Source organism: Arachis hypogaea, chromosome 17, assembly GCF_003086295.3.
Source record: "Arachis hypogaea cultivar Tifrunner chromosome 17, arahy.Tifrunner.gnm2.J5K5, whole genome shotgun sequence".
NCBI lineage: Eukaryota > Viridiplantae > Streptophyta > Magnoliopsida > Fabales > Fabaceae > Arachis > Arachis hypogaea.
The window spans coordinates 113832285-113850643 of NC_092052.1; the positions used below are offsets into that span (position 1 = coordinate 113832285).

The 18359-nt window shown below is 38.4% G+C and overlaps 3 non-coding genes across 3 annotated transcripts; 1 reads left to right on the top strand and 2 right to left on the bottom strand.

Moving 5' to 3' along the window:
- Positions 1-1761: 1761 nt before the first annotated feature.
- Positions 1762-1869, bottom strand: LOC112767913 (small nucleolar RNA R71). The gene has a single exon (XR_003185353.1). It is a non-coding gene; the product is annotated as a small nucleolar RNA R71 (small nucleolar RNA).
- Positions 1870-11821: 9952 nt separating this feature from the next.
- On the top strand, positions 11822-11925 carry LOC112767953 (small nucleolar RNA R71). The gene has a single exon (XR_003185392.1). It is a non-coding gene; the product is annotated as a small nucleolar RNA R71 (small nucleolar RNA).
- A 5341-nt stretch (positions 11926-17266) lies between these two features.
- On the bottom strand, positions 17267-17375 carry LOC112768140 (small nucleolar RNA R71). The gene has a single exon (XR_003185578.1). It is a non-coding gene; the product is annotated as a small nucleolar RNA R71 (small nucleolar RNA).
- Positions 17376-18359: the final 984 nt, after the last annotated feature.

The window sequence follows — 18359 nt, forward strand, 5'->3', positions numbered from 1 at the left end:
CTTTGCATTTGCATGTTTTGTGTCTTTTCTTGTTTTTCATATGCATTCTTGAATTCTTAGTGTCTAAGCATTAAAGAATTCTAAGTTTGGTGTCTTGCATGTTTTCTTTGCATTAAAAATTTTTCAAAAATGTGTTCTTAATGTTCATCATGATCTTCATAGTGTTCTTGGTGTTCATCTTGACATTCATAGCATTCTTGCATGCATTCATTGTTTTGATCTAAAAATTTCATGCATTGCATCATTTTTCTTGTTTTTCTCTCTCATCATAAAATTCAAAAATAAAAAAATATCTTTCCCTTTTTCTCTCGTCAAATTCGAAAATTTGGATTGACTTTTTCAAAAATTTTTAAAAATCAAGTTGTTTCCTATGAGTCAAATCAAATTTTCAATTTGAAAATCTCACATTTTTCAAAATCTTTTTCGAAAATCAAATCTTTTTCAAATTTCTTAGTTATTTTCAAAAATTCCAAAAATATTTTTCAAAAATATTTTTCTTATCTTTATCACATAATTTTCGAAAATAACATAAACAATTAATGTTTTGATTCAAAAATTTCAAGTTTGTTACTTGCTTGTTAAGAAAGATTCAAACTTTAAGTTCTAGAATCATATCTTATGATTTCTTGTGAATCAAGTCATTAATTGTGATTTTAAAAATCAAATCTTTTTGTTCAAAAACTAATTTCTATCATATCTTTTCAAAAATATCTTCTTATCTCACCTTTTCCAAAAATTTGATTTCAAAATATCTTTTCTAACTTCCTAACTTCTTATCTTTTCAAAATTTGTTTTAACTAACTAACTAACTTTTTGTTTGTTTCTTATCTTTTTCAAAACTACCTAACTAACTCTCTCTCTCTCTAATTTTCGAAAATATCTTCTTCCTTTTTCAAAAATTTCTTTTTAATTAACTAATTATTTTTATTTTTGATTTCAAAATTTTTCGAAAATTACTAACCTTTTTCAAAAACTATTTTCGAAAATCACTAACCCTTTTTTCAAAAATTATTTTCGAAAATTCTCCCTCTCCCATCTTATTCTATTTATTTATTCATCTACTAACATCTCATCTCACATCTATACCCTCCTCACAGTTGTGTTTCTTCCATTACATTCCATTCTTTGTCTCCCTCTTTTCTTCCACTCACAAAGGGATCCCTATACTGTGGTATAAAGGATCCTTATTATTATTATTATTTTTTTCTGTGCCCTCTTCTTTGTCATATGAGCAAGAGCAAGGACAAGAACATTCTTGTTGAAGCAGATCCAGAACCTGAAAGGACTCTGAAGAGAAAACTAAGAGAAGCTAAATTACAACAATCCAGAGATAACCTTTCAGAAATTTTTGAACAGGAAGAGGAGATGGCAGCCGAAAATAATAATAATGCAAGGAGGATGCTTGGTGACTTTACTGCACCTAATTCCAATTTACATGGAAGAAGCATCTCCATTCCTGCCATTGGAGCAAACAACTTTGAGCTGAAACCTCAACTAGTTTCTCTGATGCAGCAGAACTGCAAGTTTCATGGACTTCCATCTGAAGATCCTTTTCAGTTCTTAACTGAATTCTTGCAGATATGTGATACTGTTAAGACTAATGGAGTAGATCCTGAAGTCTACAGGCTCATGCTTTTCCCTTTTGCTGTAAGAGACAGAGCTAGAATATGGTTGGACTCTCAACCTAAAGATAGCCTGAACTCTTGGGATAAGCTAGTCACGGCTTTCTTAGCCAAGTTCTTTCCTCCTCAAAAGCTGAGCAAGCTTAGAGTGGATGTTCAAACTTTCAAACAGAAAGAAGGTGAATCCCTCTATGAAGCTTGGGAAAGATACAAACAGCTGACCAAAAAGTGTCCTTCTGACATGCTTTCAGAATGGACCATCCTGGATATATTCTATGATGGTATATCTGAGCTATCAAAGATGTCATTGGATACTTCTGCAGGTGGATCCATTCACCTAAAGAAAACGCCTGCAGAAGCTCAAGAACTCATTGACATGGTTGCAAATAACCAGTTCATGTACACTTCTGAAAGGAATCCTATGAATAATGGGACGCCTATGAAGAAGGGAGTTCTTGAGGTTGATACTCTGAATGCCATATTGGCTCAGAACAAAATATTGACTCAGCAAGTCAATATGATTTCTCAGAGTCTGAATGGAATGCGAGCTGCATCCAACAGTACTCAAGAGGCATCTTCTGAAGAAGAAGCTTATGATCCTGAGAACCCTGCAATAGCAGAGGTAAATTACTTAGGTGAACCTTATGGAAACACCTATAACTCATCATGGAGAAATCATCCAAATTTCTCATGGAAGGATCAAAAGCCTCAACAAGGCTTTAATAATGGTGGGAGAAACAGGTTTAACAATAATAAACCTTTTCCATCATCCACTCAGCAACAGACAGAGAACTCCGAACAAAATACTCCTAATTTAACAAACCTAGTCTCTAATCTATCTAAGGCCACTGTAAGTTTCATGAATGAAACAAGATCTTCCATTAGAAATCTGGAAGCACAAGTGGGCCAGCTGAGTAAAAGGATCACTGAAATCCCTCCTAGTACTCTCCCAAGCAATACAGAAGAGAATCCAAAAGGAGAGTGCAAGGTCATTGACATAACCAAAATGGCCGAACCTGCAAGAGAAGGAGAGGACGTGAATCCCAAGGAGGAAGACCTCCTGGGACGTCCAGTGATCAATAAGGAGCTTCCCTCTGAGGAACCAAAGGACTCTGAGGCTCATCTAGAGACCATAGAGATTCCATTGAACCTCCTTATGCCCTTCATGAGCTCTGATGAGTATTCCTCTTCTGAAGAGAATGAAGATGTTACTGAAGAGCAAACTGCCAAGTTTCTTGGTGCAATCATGAAGCTGAATGCCAAATTATTTGGCATTGATACTTGGGAAGTTGAACCTCCCTTGTTCATCAATGAACTAAGTGATCTGGATCAACTGACATTACCTCAGAAGAAACAGGATCCTGGAAAGTTCATAATATCTTGTACCATAGGCACCATGATTTTTAAGGCTCTGTGTGACCTTGGTTCAGGAATAAACCTCATGCCCCTCTCTGTAATAGAGAAACTGGGAATCTATGGGGTGCAAGCTGCTAAAATCTCATTAGAGATGGCAGATAATTCAAGAAAACAGGCTTATGGACAAGTAGAGGACGTGTTAGTAAAGGTTGAGGGCCTTTACATCCCTGCTGATTTCATAGTCCTGGATACTGGAAAGGAAGAGGATGAATCCATTATCCTAGGAAGACCTTTCCTGGCCACAGCAAGAGCTGTGATTGATGTTGACAGAGGAGAATTAGTCCTCCAAATGAATGAGGACTCCCTTGTGTTTAAAACTCAAGGATCTCTCTCTGCAACCATAGAGAGGAAGCATGAAAAGCTTCTCTCAAAGCAGAGTCAACCAAAGCCCCCACAGTCAAACTCTAAGTTTGGTGTTGGGAGGCCACAACCAAATTCTAAGTTTGGTGTTGAACTCCCATATCCAAACTCTAAGTTTGGTGTTGGGGAGTCTCAACAAAGCTCTGCACACCTGTGAGGCTCCATGAAGAGCCCACTGTCAAGCTATTGACATTAAAGAAGCGCTTGTTCGGAGGCAACCCAATGTTTATTTATCTAATTTTTATTTTCATTGTTTTTTATGTCTTTATAGGTTCATGATCATGTGGAGTCACAAAATAAATAGAAAAATTGAAAACAGAATCAAAAACAGCAGAAGAAAAATCACACCCTGGAGGAGCATCTGTCTGGCGTTCAGCGCCAGAACAGAGCATGGTTCTGGCACTGAACGCCCAAAATGGGCAGCTTCTGGGTGCTGAACGCCAGAACAGGCATGGTTCTGGCGTTCAACGCCAGAAATGGCACACAAATGGGTGTTGAACGCCCAAAATGGCCACCAACCTGGCGCTGAATGGCCAGAGTTGTGTGCAAAGGCATTTTTACATGCCTAATGGGTGCAGGGATGTAAATCCTTGAACACCTCAGGATCTGTGGACCCCACAGGATCCACTCAGAATCTGTGGACCCCACAGAATCCCCACCTACCTCCACTCACTTCTTCTCACCACTCTCTTTCACACAACCCCATAAACACTCTTCCCCAAAAACCCTTCACCAATCACCTCAAACTCTCTTCCCCATCACCTCTTCACCACTCACATCCATCCACTCTTCCCCATAAACCCCACCTACCTTCGAAATTCAAAACCAATTTCCCACCCAAACCCACCCATATGGCCGAAACCTTTCCCCCCTCCCTTCCCTATATAAAGCCCTCCATTCTTCATCAAATTCACACAACACACCCCTCTACACCCTTCTTGGCCGAAACACTTTCCACTCTCCCTCTCCTCCATTTCTTCTTCTTCTTCATCTATTCTTTCTTTTATTGCTCGAGGGCGAGCAAAATTCTAAGTTTAGTGTGGTAAAAGCATAAGCTTTTTGTTTTTCCATTACCATTGATGGCACCTAAGACCGGAGAATCCTCTAGAAAAGGGGAAAGGGAAGATAAAAGCTTCCACATCCGAGTCATGGGAGATGGAAAGGTTCATCTCCAAAGCCCATCAAGACCACTTCTATGATGTTGTGGCTAAGAAGAAGGTGATCCCTGAGGTCCCTTTCAAACTCAAAAGAAATGAGTATCTGGAGATCCGACATGAAATTCAAAGAAGAGGTTGGGAAGTTCTAACAAACCCCATCCAACAAGTCGGCATCCTAATGGTTCAAGAGTTCTATGCCAATGCATGGATCACCAAGAACCATGATCAAAGTAAGAACCCGGATCCAAAGAACTATGTTACAATGGTTCGGGGGAAATACTTATATTTTAGTCCGAAAAATGTGAGGTTGGCGTTCAACTTGCCCATGATGCAAGGAGATGAACGCCCCTATACTAGAAGGGTTAACTTTAATCAAAGGTTGGACCAAGTCCTTATGGACATATGTGTAGAAGGATCTCAATGGAAGATTGACTCCAAAGGCAAGCCGGTTCAACTAAGAAGATTGGACCTCAAGCCTGTAGCTAGAGGATGGTTGGAGTTTATTCAATGCTCAATCATTCCCACTAGCAACCGGTCTGAAGTTACTATAGACCGGGCCATCATGATCCATAGCATCATGATTGGAGAAGAGGTGGAAGTTCATGAGATTATACCTCAAGAACTCTACAAGGTGGCTGACAAGTCTTCCACTATGGCAAGGTTAGCCTTTCCTCACCTCATTTGCCACCTATGCAATTCAGCTGGGATTGACATAGAGGGAGATATCCTCATTAAAGAGGACAAGCCCATCACTAAGAAAAAGATGGAGCAAGCAAGAGAGCCCATTCATGAAGCTCAAGAGGCGTATGAAGATCATCACCATGAGATCCCGGAGATGCCTCAAATGCACTTTCCTCCACAAAACTATTGGGAGCAAATCAACACCTCCCTAGGAGAATTGAGTTCCAATATGGGACAACTAAGGGTGGAACATCAAGAGCACTCCATCATGCTTCATGAAATAAAAGAAGATCAAAAAGCAATGAGGGAGGAGCAACAAAGACAAGGAAGAGACATAGAAGAGCTCAAGGACATCATTGGTTCCTCAAGAAGGAAACGCCACCATCACTAAGGTGGATTCATTCCTTGTTCTTATTTCTTCTGTTTTTTGTTTTCTATGTTATGTGCTTATCTATGTTTGTGTCTTCATTAAATGATTATTAGTAGTTAGTAACTTTGTCTTAAAGTTATGAATGTCCTATGAATCCATCACCTCTCTTAAATGAAAAATGTTTTAATTCAAAAGAACAAGAAGTACATGAGTTTCGAATTTATCCTTGAACTTAGTTTAATTATATTAATGTGGTGACAATGCTTCTTGTTTTTTGAATGTATGCTTGAACAGTGCATATGTCTTTTGAAGTTGTTGTTTAAGAATGTTAAATATGTTGGCTCTTGAAAGAATGATGACTAGGAGACATGTTATTTGATAATCTGAAAAATCATAAAAATGATTCTTGAAGCAAGAAAAAGCAGCAAAGAACAAAGCTTGCAGAAAAAAAAGGCGAAAAAAAAAGAAAAAAAAAAAGCAAGAGCAAAAAGCCAATAACCCTTAAAACCAAAAGGCAAGGGCAAATAAAAAGGATCCCAAGGCTTTGAGCATCAGTGGATAGGAGGGCCTAAAGGAATAAAATCCTGGTCTAAGCGGCTAAACCAAGCTGTCCCTAACCATGTGCTTGTGGCGTGTAGGTGTCAAGTGAAAACTTGAGACTGAGCGGTTAAAGTCAAGGTCCAAAGCAAAAGAAGAGTGTGCTTAAGAACCCTGGACACCTCTAATCGGGGACTTTAGCAAAGCTGATTCACAATCTGAAAAGGTTCACCCAATTATGTGTCTGTGGCATTTATGTATCCGGTGGTAATACTGGAAAACAAAGTGCTTAGGGCCACGGCCAAGACTCATAAAGAAGCTGTGTTCAAGAATCATCATACTGAACTAGGAGAATCAATAACACTATCTGAACCATGAGTTCCTATAGATGCCAATCATTCTGAACCTCAATGGATAGAGTGAGATGCCAAAACTATTCAAGAGGCAAAAAGCTATAAGTCCCGCTCATATGATTGAAGCTATGTTTCATTGATAGTTTGGAATTTATAGTATATTCTCTTCTTTTTATCCTAATTGATTTTTAGTTGCTTGGGGACAAGCAACAATTTAAGTTTGGTGTTGTGATGAGCGGATAATTTATACGCTTTTTGACATTGTTTTTAGTATGTTTTTAGTAGGATTTAGTTACTTTTAGGGATGTTTTCATTAGTTTTTATGTTAAATTCACATTTCTGGACTTTACTATAAGTTTGTGTGTTTTTCTGTGATTTCAGGTATTTTCTGGCTGAAATTGAGGGACTTGAGCAGAAATCAGATTCAGAGGATTGAAGAAGGACTGCTGATGCTGTTGGATTCTGACCTCCCTGCACTCAAAGTGGATTTTCTGGAGCTACAGAACTCTAAATGGCGCGCTTCCACTTGCGTTGGAAAGTAGACATCCAGGGCTTTTCAGCAACATATAATAGTCCATACTTTGGCCAAGAATAGCTGACATAAACTGGCGTTCAACGCCAGCTTTCTGCCCAAATCTGGCGTCCAGCGCTAGAAAAGGAGCCAAAACAAGAGTTGAACGCCCAAACTGGCACAAAAGCTGGCGTTCAACTCCAAGAAGGACCTCTACACGTGCAACACTCAAGCTCAGCCCAAGCACACACCAAGTGGGCCCCGGAAGTGGATTTATGCATCAATTACTTACTTCTGTAAACCCTAGTAGCTAGTTTATTATAAATAGGACCTTTCACTATTGTATTAGAGGTCCTTTTGACCATCTTTGGATTATCTTTTGATCTATTGATCACGTTTTGGGGGCTGGCCATCTCGGCCATGCCTGGACCTTTCACTTATGTAATTTTAACGGTAGAGTTTCTACACTCCATAGATTAAGGTGTGGAGCTCTGCTGTTTCTCAAGGATTAATGTAAAGTACTACTGTTTTCTATTGAATTCATCTTGTTTCGCTTCTAAGATATTCATTCGTACTTCAATCTGAATGTGATGAACGTGACAATCATCATCATTCCCTATGAACGCGTGCCTGACAACCACTTTCGTTCTACCTTAGACTGAATGAGTATCTCTTAGATCTCCTAACCAGAATCTTCGTGGTGTAAGCTAAAATGATGGCGGCATTCAAGAGAATCCGGAAGGTCTAAACCTTGTCTGTGGTATTCCGAGTAGGATTCAATGAATGAATGACTGTGACGAGCTCCAAACTCGCGATTGCGGGGTGTTAGTGACAGACGCAAAAGGATAGTAAATCCTATTCCAGCATGATCGAGAACCGACAGATGAATAGCCGTGCCGTGACAGGGTGCGTTGACCATTTTCACTGAGAGGATAAGATGAAGCCATTGACAAGGGTGATGCCTCCAAACGATTAGCCGTGCCGTGACAGGGCATTGGATCATTTTCCCGAGAGATGACCGAAAGTAGCCATTGACAGTGGTGATGTATCACATAAAGCCAGCCATGGAAAGGAGTAAGACTGATTGGATGAAGATAGTAGGAAAGCAGAGGTTCAGAGGAACGAAAGCATCTCCATTCGCTTATCTGAAATTCTCACCAATGAATTACATAAGTATTTCTATCCCTATTTTATTATATTAAATTCGAAAACACCATTATCAATTTATATCTGCCTAACTGAGATTTGCAAGGTGACCATAGCTTGCTTCATACCAACAATCTCCGTGGGATTCGACCCTTACTCACGTAAGGTATTACTTGGACGACCCAGTGCACTTGCTAGTTAGTTACACGGAGTTGTGAACCATGGTCTTGGCATCATGTTTTTGGCGCCATTTCCAGGGAAAGAAAGAGCAATGAATTTTACATAATTAAAGTGTAATCACGATTTCGCGTACCAGCTTGCCATGCGCATCTAGCCTTCATTGGGCTTCCTTCACACAGATGTTAGTGAGCACTTACTCCATCCTCTGATAAGAGTTTACTCTTTTTATATAGGAGTGTGGGTCACCTTGCATTTGAGGTAATTTCAATGTCAACCTCACACTTTTCGGACTGAAGTCCAAGAGTTGCTCTCAAACCATGGTGTGGATGTTTTTGGGCTTGGGGTTCACTCTAGTGTCATGCCCCTTTGTGACCCATGCGTTGGTATAGAATTCTCGCACCATTAGTGTGCCAACAGCTGAGATAGGATGCACCCTTTTATGCCTTACCACCACATAGCTCTAGTGATGAATCTCCATGATTCCCATGGTTCAAAAGAGGAAGCGGGAGTTTTTCTCTTTCTCTTCCTTGAGGCTTCACCGACCTTGGGTGCCATACTTAAGAGTGGTAGAAATAAAAAAGCAAAGCTTTTACAACACCAAACTTAAGAACTTTACTCGTCCTCGAGCAAATATGAATAAAAAGAAAGAAAAGAGTAAAAGAAGGAAAGAATTAATAGAGATAAAAGGGGAGGAAGAGTTTCAGCTAAGTGGGGGAATGGGGGAAGAAGAAGAGTGTGGAAAGTGTATAGGGTAAGAGGGAGAGAGTGTTTATAGGTGAGGAGAATGGGATGAATGAAGGGATATTTATAGGGTGGGAGTGTTAGGGTTCGGTTATGGAAGGGGGAATTGGGCGGAAAATGGTTTGAATTTGAACTTGGTGGGATTGGTGGAGAATTAAAGTGATGGGATTTATGATGGATTTGGGAAGGAGTGTGTTTTGGGAAGAGGGGAAGTAGGGTGTGGGTTTCAAGGTTTAGAAAGTAGGAGAGAGAAAAAAGGTGGGTTAAGTGGAGATTCTGTGGAACCCACTGGCTGAGAAGCTTCTAAGCTCGAGTGTGCCTGCCCCCTACCTAGCGTTCAACGCCCAACGCCAGGAATGGGCGTTGAATTCCCATAGGGGTGTTAAAATGCAGGCCTGGCTGCCCCCTTTGGGGTGTTGAACGCTCAGCCTTGCTCCCTGTCTGGCGTTCAATGCCAGCATTGTGTCTTTGAAGGGCGTTGAACACCCAGGATGGTCATTCCCTGGCGTTTAACACCGGTGCTTGATCCCTCAAGGGCATTGAACATCCATAATGCTCCTATTCTGGCGTTCAGCGTCAGCATTTGTTCCTTGATGGGCGTTGAACGCTCAGAGTACTCTTTCTCTGGCATTCAACGCCAGCTCCTTGGTCCTCTTTAGGCATTTAACACCCATGTTTCTCCTTGTCTGGCGTTCAATGCCAGCAAGGAGATCTCCCCAAGGTGTTCTGTTTCCATCTTTGAATTTTTCTGTTTCTGTCCTAAATACTGTACATGATCACAAAAAGCAAAGAAAAACTAATAAACTTTAAAACTTAACCCAAATGAAAATGAACAAAAGGAAATAAAAACCTAGGACTCTACTCATGTTTGGGTTACCTCCCAACAAGCGCTTCTTTACCATCACTAGCTTGACGGTCAACTCCTTTACGGAGGTAGGTAGGAGCTTAGATCTTCTCCCCTTACAGTGAACTTTCTTCCTGTACTATCATGGATGAGCTCCACATGCTCTAGAGACAAGATTCTGTGCACAGTATATGTAATAACTGGACTCTTAGTAAAGATCACTCTCATGCCAGGTGAGAGGCCTTCAGTGGGGATCGTTTTATTCTTCCAGCCTTTAGGTACCTTCTTCTTGGTACCTCTTTTCTCAGCAGATGATGATGGTTCCCTAATACCAAACTTAGGATTGGTGTCTAGGGGTTCTGTGTAGCTCTGTACTAAGAGAGAAGGTTGGAATACCAAGTGATGTACTATGGTACCTATGTTAGAGGGAGATTGAGGATTGGGGATCTTAAATAGGATGCAATCCTCTCCTAGGTGCAGAACTAGCTCTCCCTTTTCAACATTTATGAAGGCTTTATCAGTGGCTAGAAAAGGCCTTCCTAGGATGATGGATTCGTCTTTGTCGTCCCTTGTGTCCAAGATCAAAAAATCTGCAGGGATGTAGAAATCTTCAACCTTCATCAGGACATCTTCCACCATGCCATATGCCCTTTTCAAGGACTTGTTTGCCATCTCCAATGAGATCTTGGCAGATTGCACCTCTAGAATTCCTAGCCTCTTCATCACAGAGAGAGGCATGAAGTTGATGCTTAAGCCAAGGTCGCATAATGCCTTCTCAAAGGTGATTGCCCCTATAGTACAAGGAATTAGGAAGCTTTTAGGGTTCGGTAGCTTTTGAGGCAGCTTCTTTTGAACCAAGGTATTGAGCTCCTTGGTTAGCACTGGAGGCTTATTCTCCAACGCTTCTGCATCAGAGGAACTGGCCTTTAGCTTCATGAAGATGGCTAGGAACCGAGAAATTTGCTCCTTTTTGGTCTCCTCTTCCTCATTTGAAGAGGGATATTCTTCAAGCTCTTCAGCCTCTAGAGGGGCGTGCATAGGGACATCCTCATGAATTCTGATTTCTTTCAGTTCCTCCTTAGTAGATTCCTCTGTGGGTTCGGCCTTGGCTTCCACCATGAGGGCTTTGCACTCTTCCTTTGGATTTATCTCTGTGTTGCTAGGAAAAGTATTAGAGAGAATCTCTAGGATCCTCTTGCTAAGCTGACCAATCTGTACTTCCAAATTTCTGATGGAAGACCTAGTTTCTGTCATGCAACTGTGAGTGGTCTTAGTAAGATTGGAGACTATGGTGGCCAAGTGAGAGAGGCTCTGCTTGGGTGTCTCCATTTGTTGCTAAGAGGATTCGAATAGTCTATTATTGAACCTATTCTGGTTTATTCTATTCTAGTTGTTGTTAAAGCCTTGTTGAGGCCTCTGCTACTCTCTCCACCCTAAGTTAGGGTGGTTCCTCCATCCCTGATTGTATGTATTCGAATAGGGATTATTGTGGGAGGGTCTGGAGGAGTTTCCCATGTAGTTTACCTCCTCTATTGTGGTCCAGGTATTGTCAGCAGTGTCCAACTCATACACTGTCTCTGGACAGTAAGCAGTTGGGTTCTGTGCCCCACTTAAGTGTTGAGAGATCATGTTGATCTGTTAGGATATGAGCTTGTTCTGAGCCATGATGGCGTCTAAGGTGTCTACCTCTAGGATGCCCTTCTTCTGAGTGGCCCCACTATTTACAGGATTTCTCTCAGAAGTGTATATGTACTAGTTGTTGGCAACCATGTCTATGAGCTCTTGTGCTTCTTCAGGTGTCTTCTTACAGTGGATTGATCCACTTGCAAAGTGGTCCAAGGACATCTTGGATATCTCAGAGAGACCATCATAGAAGATCTCTAGCATGGTCCAATCTAAGATCATGTTAGGAGGACATCGCCTGATCAGTTGCTTGTATCTTTCCCAAGCTTCATAGAGGGATTCACCTTCTTTTTGTCTGAAGGTTTGAACTTCCACCCTAAGCTTGATTAGCTTTTGAGATGGAAAGAATTTTGTCAAGAATCCGTTGACCACCTTCTCCCATGTATCTAGGCTCTCCTTAGGTTGAGAATCCAGCCACAGCCTAGCTTTGTCTCTAACCGTAAAGGGAAAGAGAATAAGCTTGTAAGCTTCTAGATCTACTCCATTAGTTTTGACAGTGTCACATATCTGCAGGAAGTCAGATATGAATTTATTAGGATCTTCCTATGAAAGTCCATGAAACTGGCAGTTTTGTTGAACTAGAGTGACCAGTTGAGGCTTCAGCTCAAAATTGTTGGCATTAATGGCAGGGATGGAGATGCTGCACCCATAGAAGTCAGAATTGAGGGCAATGTAAGATCTAAGGACCTTTCTTGCATCTCCTCTATTATCTGGGTTGGCTGCCATTGTTATATTTTCAGCTTCTTGCTCAAGAGCTTCTGTAATGTTACTCTTGGCTCTGCTAGTTTAAGCTTGCTGTAGACGTTTCCTTAGTGTTCTTTCAGGTTCCAGATCCAGATCAAAGAGAGATTCTTTATCCCTATTCCTGCTCATAAACAAAAGAAAGAAACCAAGAAGAGAAGAAGAAAGGAGTCTCTATATCAGAGTGTAGAGGTCTCCTTGTGAAAGAAGTAGATAGAAAGAAAGGAAATTGTAGGTGCCCTTTAATTAATAATAATTTTCAAAATTAGAAAGGGAGATAGAGATAAATTCTTTTGAAAAAGATGAGATAGAAAGTAGTATAATATTTTCGAAAAAGAAGAGAGAGAAAGAGATTAAGATTTTCGAAAAAGAAGGAAGAGAAAGAAGTTAGGAAGATTTGAAAAAGAGGAAAGAAAGAATTAAAGAGACACCAAACGTTTAAAGTTAAAATAAGATAAAAAAAGTAATTAACTAACTAACAAGATTTGAAAACAAAATAAAAGATTTGATTTTGAAAATTTTAAAATTTGAAAAGAGAGAAAGTTAAAAGAAGATTTTTGCAAATTGAATTTGGAAGAAAATGTAAAACAAAGAAAGATAAGATTTGAAATTTGAAAATATTTGATTTTTAAAATTTTGAATTTAAAATTTGAATTTTAAAATTTGAAATTAAAATAAGATAAGATAACAAAATTTGAAATTCAAAGAAAAGGAAAAAAAGATAAGGTAAAGATCTGAAAAGATAAAAAGATAAAAAAAAAAAAATTAACAAGACACCAAAGTTAAAATTTGAAATTAAATCAAAATAAGATAACAAGAAATTTGAAATTTGAAATTTTTAATTTTGAAAAATTAAAAAGACTAATACCAAAAGACACCAAACTTAAAATTTTTGAAATCAAAGGAGACGAATTTCGAAAATTTGAAAGGAAAACACAACAAGACACCAAACTTAAAGATTTTGAAATCAAACAAAGAAAAATACCAAGAACAAATTCGAACACAAGGAAGAACAATCAAGAACACAAATTTCAAAAATTTCAAGAAAAAGAAAACACCAAAAAGACACCAAACTTAAAAATTGACACAAGATTCAAATAAAAGAAAATATTTTTTTTAATTTTAAAAAAGAAACCAAGAAAGTTTGAAAAATTTAACAAGAAACACAAACAAAAGAAAAACAGTGAAAAGTACATGATCTAAGGAACAAGACAACCGTTAGTTTGTTAATCTCGAACAATCCCTGGCAACGACGCCAAAAACTTGGTGCGCAAAATTTAGAACTCCGCACAACTTAACCGGTAAGTGCACCAGGTCATCCAAGTAATACCTCAAGTGAGTGAGGGTTTATCCCACAAGGATTGCTGGACTGAGCAAGCAGTGGTTATCTGATGAGCGGATATTTTATACGTTTTTTGGCATCATTTTCATATAATTTTTAGCCTGTTTTATTTAAGTTTTATTATGTTTTCATAGGTTTTAGTGCAAAATTCACATTTTTGGATTCTACTATGAGTTTTTGTGTTTTTATGCAATTTTAGGAATCTTCTGGCTGAAATTGAGGAGCTGGAGCAAAAGTCTGATTCAGAGGCAGAGAAAGCACTACAGATGCTGTTAGTATCTGACCTCCTTGCACTCGAAAGAGCTTTGCTGGAGCTATAGAAGTTCAAATGGAGCGTTCTCAATGGCTATGGAAAGCTAACATCCAGGGCTTTCCATCATTGTATAATAATGGATAGTTTGCTTCAGAATTGAAGTCACAAAACTGGTATTCAACGCCAGCCATCTACCCAATTCTGGCGTCCAACGCCCACAGAAAAGTGGCCAGTGTCCAACGCCCATAAAGGTATCCCTAGCCAGCGTTCAATGCCCAAGGAGCATCCTAGCACGTGGGAGACACTAAAGCTTAGCCCAAACACTCACCAAGTGGGCTCCGGAAGTGGATTTTCGCACTACAAGCCTAAGCCTATCATATTTCTGTAATCCTTAGTCATTAGTCTAGTATTTATTTGAGAACTTTTATACTTTCGGGAGAGTCAGAGGCCTTTTTTGAACACTTTACACGTTTCATTGTATTTTCTATCAGTATGAGTCTCAACCTCCTAGGTTGAGGGGAGGAGCTCTGCTGAGTTTTATGGATTAATAAAAGTATTACTGTTCTATCTTCAATCCGTGTTTGATTCTTTATTCTAAGATGTATCTTCGTTCTTCATCCTTATGAATGCGTTGAACCGGCACAAGGTTATCTCATTCTACATGGGTTCAAAGTGAGTCTTTCATCGGACAATGATGAACCATTAGCTTGATTATACATCTCTTAGACGGCTAATCCACGACTTCGTTGGAGACTTCTCGAGACACTAGTTTAGCCGAGGTATAGGGAGATTAGAGTCTTTGTGGTAGAGGCTAGAACCAAAGGCGCATCATTCTCTGATCCAGAAGATTTGACCTTGTCTGTGGTGTTTTGAGTAGGATCACTAAGGGGAATGGACTGCAGGAGCTTCACCCTCAATCAGATTGGGTGCGCACTAACCCTGGTGTTCAGCTCTGGAGGAGAATCAGCGACCTCTCAAGAAAGGCGTTGATCACATACAGCCTGCCATAGAAGAAATCATTCACGGTTAGAGGAGACAGTAAAACTGAATTGATCCAGAAGAATAAAGCATCTCCAAAACCATAACCATCTTCTTATCATTGCATTCACCTTCAATTGAGTAACATTATCTTTATTTTACTTTTATGTGCTTTAAACAAACAAACAACTTTTCTATCTGCCTGACTAAGATCTACAAAACAACCACAGCTTGATTCAAGCCAACAATCCTCGTGGAATCGACCCTGACTCACTCAGGTATTACTTGGACGACCCAATGCACTTGCTGGTTCAGTTGTGCGAACTGTAATTTCGCGCACCAAGTTTTTGGTACTGTTGTCGGGGATTGTTCGAGTTTGAACAAACTAATGGATTATTTTGTTGCTTAGATTAGGTATTGTTTTTAATTTTATTTGAGTCTTTTATTTTCTTTTTCGAAAAATAAAAAAAATAAAAAATTTCAAAAACCTTTTCTTTACTTTATTAATCTTGATCTTTGGTTTGAGTCTTTGTTCTTGTTCTTGTTTAAGTCCTTTCGAATTTCTTGAGTCTTCTTTCAATAAAATTTTCAAAAATAGTGTCTTTTGTTTGAATCTTTTGTCAATTTTTAAGTTTGGTGTCTTTTTATGTCTTTTCTTTTAAAATTTTTGAAATTAGTATCTTAGGTTTTCAAAATTTTTAAGTTTGGTGTCCTTTGCATGTTCTTTAAATTCTTTAAGTTTTGTTCTTAGTGTTCTTCTTGATCTTCAAAGTATTCTTGTTTTGATTTTAAAATTTTTAAATTTGGTGTCTCTTTGTGTTTTTCTTTGCAATTTTCGAATTCTAGGTGTCTTAGATCTAAAAATTTTAAGTTTGGTGTCTTTTTGTTTGTTTTTCTCTTTCTTCATTAATTCAAAAAAAATTATCTTTTTATCTTTTTCATCTTAATTTTCGAAAATCATAAAAAAAGATTTCAAATTTTAATTTCAAAATCACTATCTTATCTTATCTTAGTTTTTAATTTCAAATTCAAATTTTTTCAAAATAAAATCTTTTCAAAAAATCATATCTTTTTCAAACCACTATCTTATCTTTTTATCTTTCTTTAAAATTCAAAAATCCTATCTTATTCTATTTCAAATTCAAATTTTAAAAATTCAATTTCAAAAATTAAAATTTCAAATTTCAAATTTCAAATTTCAAAAAATCAAATATTTTTCAAAAATCAATTTTCAAAATCTTATCTTTTTCAAATCTTTTCAAATCTTTTCTTTTAATTGTGATTCTATCTTATCCTATCTTGTTTTTAAATTTTAAAATCAAATATTTTTCAATTCTTTTTCAATTTCTATCTTATCTTTTCTAATTTTAAATTTTAAAATCAAATCTTTTCTAATCTTCCATCTTATCGTGTTTTCAAATCTTTTCTTAATTAGTTGCTTGTTTTCTCTTTCTTCTTTTTTAAAACTTCCTAACTAATTCTTCTTTCTCTCTCTTCTAATTTTCAAAAATATCTTTTCTATTTCTCTCTCTTCTTTTTTGAAATTCATTAATTAAATTTTTAGTTAATTAATTTTTATTTTTGAATTTAATTAATAAATAAAAATAAAACAAAAATATTTTAATTTTAAAATCTCATTCTTCTTTATTTTTGAATTACTGATACTTCTCTCCCCCTCTCTATTTCCAAATTCTTTCTCTCTTCTTTTTATCATCATTCTTCTTTCTTCTTCACATCTCATAGGGAGTCCTCTGTTCTTGAACATAGAGCTCCTATTCTTCTTCTTTCTTGTTTTCTTTTTCTTGCTTATGAGCAGGAACAGAGATAAAGAACCTCTCTTTAATCTTGATCCTGATCCTGAGAGGACCTTGAAGAGGTGTCTACAACAAGTTAAAGCACAACATTTCGAAGGAAACCTCACAGGGATTTTCGAACAAGAAGCTAAAAGCATGGCAGACAATGCTAACAATGGAGAAGATGCAAGAAAGGTTCTTGGTGACTACACCATACCAACTTCTGATTCCGATGGGAGAAATATCTCCATACCTGCCATTAGAGCAAACAACTTTGAGCTTAAACTTCAATTAGTCTCTCTAATGCAACATAATTGCAAGTTCTATGGACTTTCACTGGAAGATCCACATCAGTTTCTATCTGAATTTTTGCAAATCTATAACACTGTTAAGACCAATGGAGTGGATCTTGAGGTCTATAGACTTATGCTCTTTCCCTTTGCAGTTAGAGACAGAGCTAGGATATGGTTGGGTTCTCAACCTAAAGAAATCCTAGACTATTGGAAAAAATTAGTCAATTCTTTCTTGGCCAAATTCTTTTCTCCTCAAAAGATGAGTAAAATCAGAGTGGAAGTTCAAATCTTCAGACAAAAAGAAGGTGAATCCCTATATGAAGCTTGGAAAAGATACAAGAAACTGATCAGGAGGTGTCCTCTTGACATGCTCTCAGAATGGTCTATCCTAGGTATCTTCTATGATGGTCTTTCTGAGATGTCCAAAATATCATTGGACAGCTCTGCAGGTGGATCACTCCACTTGAAGAAAATGCCTGCAGAAGCAAGAGAACTCATTGAGATGGTTGTAAACAACCAATTCATGTACACTTCTGAGAGAAACCCTGTGAATAATGGGGTAGCTCAGAAGAAAGGAGTTCTTGAAGTAGACACCCTGACTGCCATATTGGCTCAAAATAAGATCTTGACCCAACAGATCAATATGATCTTTCATCATTTGACTGGAATGCAAGCTGCAACTAGTAGGACTCAAGAAGCTTCCTCTGAAGGAGAAGCTTATGATCCTGAACAACCCATGATGGAGGAGGTGAATTACATGGGGGAACCCTATGGAAACACCTACAACCCCTCATGGAAGAACCATCATAACCTTTCATGGAAGGATCAACAGAAGCCTCAGCAAGGCTTCAATAAAAATCAAGGTGGAAGAACCCAAAATAGGTTTAACAACAGGCCACCATTCCCATCTTCTCAGGAACATATGGAGACTCCTAGGCAGAGCCTTTCTAACTTAGTCACTATAGTCTCCAACCTCTCTAAGACCACTCATAGTTTCATAACTGAAACAAGGTCCTCCATTAGAAATCTAGAGGTACAAGTTAGTCAACTGAGTAAGAGAATCCCTGAGACTCCTCCTGACACTCTTCCCAGTAACACTAAAGTAAACCCAAGAGAAGAGTGCAAGGCCATCACCACTGAGGATGAGGCCGAATCTAGAGAAACTGGGATGGTATTGAATGCTAGTGAGGAAGATCTCACAGGGCGTTCAACGCCCAAACAAGCATCAAAGCTGGTGTTCAACACCCAAATTGGAAGGGAATCTGGCGTTGAACGCCAGTAGGGAAGGTCTTACTGGGCGTTCAATGCCCAAAGAACCACCAGAACTGGCGTTGAACGCCAGTAATGGCACACTTACT